Below are 5262 nucleotides of genomic sequence, written 5' to 3'. Positions count from 1 at the left end.
ACATCCGTCGCAATTCCGCGATGAAAGAAGTAATAACTTTACACGACAAGGCTATTCTCACAACACAAATCGTGACCAAAACAGACACCACCCGTATGACAACCGTTGGCAGAGTAGTAATAACTACAGGGAAAGATCACCTCTCTGTGGTAATGACTATCACAGAGACAATAAGATAAACAGACAATACGGGAACCAAAATAAATACTATCAAGGGAGACAGAATAACTTTAGACGCAACGGACCAGCGCGCAGTTACGATTCAGGGAGAAATTCTCCACCATGTGACCGACAAGAAAGAAACTATGGAATCTACCGACATGACGACAGACGATATGATCGTAACGACAGACCTGAATTGCATCAGAACTGGCGGGATTCAAACAAAGCAGGGCCCTCTCGTCACGGTGAATTTGTAGAACTTAGGTCTCCAAATCCCAATAACGACGCGCGCCAACAAAGAGACAATAGGCAATGACTCATACCGCAGGCAGCCACAAAACGCACGTATGAAACTAACGACGCAGCTGCCGTAGCTAGTAATTACGTAAAAATGGAAGACATTAGGGACATTTTACTCCAAGAACACGACGTAAAACATAACAACATTGCATATCCTGTGATTCACATTACAGTAAATGACGTAAAATTTACGGCAGGACTTGACTCTGGCAGTCCCATTTCAGTAATCAGTGAAACAGCCTTTAGCAAATGCAACAAATCGAACGATTGCCCCACACTTCCGTTACGTAAGATTAAATTACAAGGTGCAATCTTTGGAAAAAGTGTAGATGTACGCCAACAAACCAATTTAGAATTCTTTTGTCAAAGCCACAGCTTCTCTATGAACTTTCTCATTGATCCATTATTGTCGACGGAAATTATATTGGGAGTCGACTTTTTGAATGAATACAAAGCAATCTTAAACTTTCACGATGCTGAAATAGGTTTAGAGAAAGAAGGTAAGTCAATAGCTTTGAAATTTGAAGATTGGCTCTCAAACCATGACGAGGAAATTAATCGGCTTTACCTTCTGTTAGACAACAGTTCGGACTTTTCTACGGAACTAGACACTAACAATCACTCTGCAAGTACTGACAGGGATGATATCGACGGCGCATTTGACACTAATAAGTTAATTCAGAATAAAATTCAAACAATTGAGAATTGTAATGACACTGATAGGCAAGACCTTTTTGAGATTTTACAAGCACATTCCACAGTTTTTACTCACAAAACAGGAACAATCAAGGGATTTCAATACCAATTTCGTGTTCGTGAGCATACTAAATTTTGTGTTAGACCATACGTAATTCCGGCGCATTATAGGGACCGTGTTAGAACAGAAATACAATCTATGCTTAATGAGGGCATTATTGAGCCTGCAGTAAGCTCATACAACAATCCATTACATGTTGTTGAGAAGAAAAATGGATCGATCAGGCTTGTCTTAGATTCGAGACAAATCAAAACGATCATTATTCCTGAAACAGACAGGCCGCAAACGTTAGAAGAACTTCTTCAAAATTTTAATGGTGTAAAAGTGTTGTCTTCCATTGATCTCAGATCCAGCTTTTATCAGATCGAACTTCATCCAGAATGTAGAAAATACACAGCTTTCCTTTGTTTCGGCGTTTGTTATCAGTTTCGGAAACTTCCCTTTGGTTTGAACGTTTCTTCGGCAGCATTCATTCGCGGGCTAAATTCCATATTACCTGAGTTCTTAAAACGTCACATCACCTTATATGTAGACGATATTCTGATAGCAGAAGCCTCATGGGAACAACACAATCGCATCCTCAGCAGCGTGTTACATATTTTTGCAGAATCTGGAATTACAGTTAACTTGGAAAAGTCTGAATTCGGTAGGTCAAAGGTGAGGTTTTTGGGACATATTATTTCTTCTGAAGGCATTCAGCCGGATCCTGAAAAGTTAGAAGCAATCAGAGCCATTCCAGTGCCATCCACAAAAAGACAAGTCCGCAGTTTTCTAGGTCTCGTAAATTTTTACCGTCGTTTTCTGAATATGCAAATTCTAGCTACACCAAAACTTTGTTCTCTCACTGGAAAAAATACTATTTGGAACTGGGACGATCAAGCACAGTTGGAATTCAATTCTTTGAAAGAAGCGTTACTTCACGCGCCAATCTTAGCTCATCCAGATCTGTCACAAGATTTCTGCCTTAGCACGGATTCTTCTAAAGTCGGTCTTGGTGCCCATTTATTTCAAGAAGCCATAGAAAATGACACTACCATTCAGAAAACCATTGCTTTTGCTAGCCGAGTGCTAACAAAATCTGAAAAAAATTATTCCGTTACTGAATTAGAAGCTTTAGCTATCGTTTGGGCATTTAACAAATTCCGTTTCTTTCTTTCTGGTAAGCACGTAAAAGTATACAGTGATCATCGTGCATTACAATTTCTTATGTCTTCAACATTAAATCATGACAGGTTAAAACGTTGGGCATTGTTTCTGCAAGAATTCCGCTTCACAATAGTCTACATTCCCGGCAAGGAGAACATTGTTGCGGACGCACTGTCACGCGCACCGGCTGGGCTTGAGAAAAGTACCACAGAAGGCAACCTCCAGAAAAATTTCAGTATTCTTTACATTCAGAAAGTCGCCTTTGAAAACTTCATCACCACATCTTTAAAGGACATTGCTCATGAACAAGATAAAGATCCGATTTGGAAGGACATCAAGAGCAAATGGCATGAAAAGACACACACACAGATTCGGCATTATTACCTGGTTAGAAACAACATACTCTTCAAACGCTGCACTGTTGATGACAAGCTATGGGTACTTTGCATTCGAGACGATTTTGTTAATAAGCTCATTTGGTACATTCATTTCAGCTACGCACATTTTGGCCCACGAAAATGTTATCATATTCTTCGAACGACTTGTTATTTTAACAATATGGAAAAAAGAATTCGAAGAGTCTTGTCCATTTGTAAACTTTGTCAAAAGGCGAAACCATCTACTATCTCACATCGTGCTCTGTTGTTTCCTATTATTCCTTCTAAATTAAAAGAATTTGCGGCTGTTGATCTCTTGGGACCGCTTGTCAGAACATCTAATGGATTTTCGTACGTTCTAGTCGCTGTTGAACTTACTTCAAAATTTGTTTCTTTCACACCGTTACGTAAAGCCACTGGACGGTCTGTATCCAACGCCTTTGTTAAAAATTTCTTACGTGAAGTTGGACACGTTAGCAAAGTCATTTCAGATAACGGACCGCAATTCAGATCTGCTGTTTGGTCACGTATGCTTCGCAACCATAAAATGAAACCTGTTTTTATTTCATTGTACTCACCACATTGTAACCCCTCCGAACGGATTATGAAAGAAATCAATAAGCTTTGTAGACTTTATTGTCACAGAAAGCATCAGCATTGGGACAGATATTTACACTTATTTCAAAACGTGCTGAATGAAATGCCTCACGACTCCACTGCTTTACCACCTACTCTTGTACTGAAGAATGAAGAACCACCGAACAGAATCAGAGAGCTTGTACCTTTCCCGAATACACGTAAACTTCGACACAAAGACATAATTGATTTGGCTCTTCAAAATATAAAATCTGCAGCAGACAAAAGGAGAAAACTACACGGTAAAGCAAATGCAAAGAAGTTGTATATTGGTCAGAAAGTTCTCATTAAAGCTCATTCATTGTCACATAAGAAGAAACACTTGAGTCACAAATTCTTTCTAGTTTACAATGGACCTTACCGAATCCGACATATACCACATGATAATTGCGTTGAAGTTGAAACTCTGCGTACTAGGAAGAGTAAAGGTTTACACCACATTTCTCATGTAAAACCATTTATTGACAGATAATCTGCCATTTAACTTTGTCTTTGCCATAAAACGTTTCACTTCACGTCACTAGTATGCTTTAGAAACTGTTACCATGCAACAATGTTTGAAGTTCAATATCCAGCCAAGAACCAAGAGAAATTATTTAAACAGAAATTACGAATGCATTGTTATTGCGAACAGACGACACAGTGTAATTGTGTGTGTACATTCTTGCTTGTTAGTTGTACGATTAGAACATTTACCAGTACTGCTAATGAGATTTTAATGCAACATTTTGGTTTACTTGAAAATACATTCCGGATTTAAAGTACTTTCTGAGAGATATCAGATGACACAGAGGTTAGTTTATGTGACAGCTACACGATTTTTATCACGACGCTATGAGGGTATAATTACATTTATCCTCAGGGGGGTACACGCTTACTTTGTATACCATGTGTTTGGCAAGCACAAGGAGCCCTAGCTAATATGGTATTTGCTTATACAACTTTACACATCGGTACCATATTTCTCTAACACACAAATTACACAGCTATCTGATCATTTAACTGAGAGATAAACATGTTTTTTACTACATCAGTGACAGATGTTTACGCAATTACACCGTTGGATAACTTCACACTTATGAAACTGTATTTTGTCTATACTTTGTAAACTCTTCATATTTTTTCGGAATCATTGTGATACTATGAGAGCTTTGAATGATGTATTTGGTATGAGATCATGATTTTTAAAGTACGTTTGAGGCAGCTGACACTTTTGACATGAGCAGAGAATTATTTTGGGCTTAGAAATTATTGGAGGAAGTTACGACGATTTTAAGATTTGACTGAAGTGTTATGATGTTATTATTACGACGACGATGTGTATTATGTTGTTGAGGAATGTTTATTATGCTACGTATTTCTCATGATGAAATATTGAAGAAGTGTCGACGAATATGTATATGTATAATGAGGTAAGAAATAATGAGTAGTGTTTAGGGACTCTGACTTGTGGAAAAGGTTGTTGGAAACCAAGACTCGTACTTTAAGAGTTATGACATGTGTGAATCATGTGTGAATGTATCATAATGCCACTGAACATTTTTTGGACACTGTTATATTCATAGGATTTTGTTTCTACAGATTTGCAACGCTAATTCTTGACCTGTGAAATATTTTTATATGAGACTACCACGGTAGCAGAATCTCCTGTCGCAAATATTTCCGTACGAAAGTTAAGTGACCACCTGCACGTAATGCGTCGCGGGCACCCAGCTGTGTCAGACGCCTGGAGAAAAAGCCATTATTGCGAGCCCTTTTCAGCGGCACAGGTAGCACAAAAAAAAAAAGGGGAGGCCATTATCCTTGGAAATATTCTTACATCTGCAAACCTGATAATGACAAGTGTTTTTCTACGAGAATTGAGAGCTACTGACTTACGAAATG

Source organism: Schistocerca piceifrons, chromosome 4 (assembly GCF_021461385.2).
Source record: "Schistocerca piceifrons isolate TAMUIC-IGC-003096 chromosome 4, iqSchPice1.1, whole genome shotgun sequence".
Lineage (NCBI taxonomy): Eukaryota > Metazoa > Arthropoda > Insecta > Orthoptera > Acrididae > Schistocerca > Schistocerca piceifrons.
Note: the sequence above shows the minus strand (reverse complement) of the source record.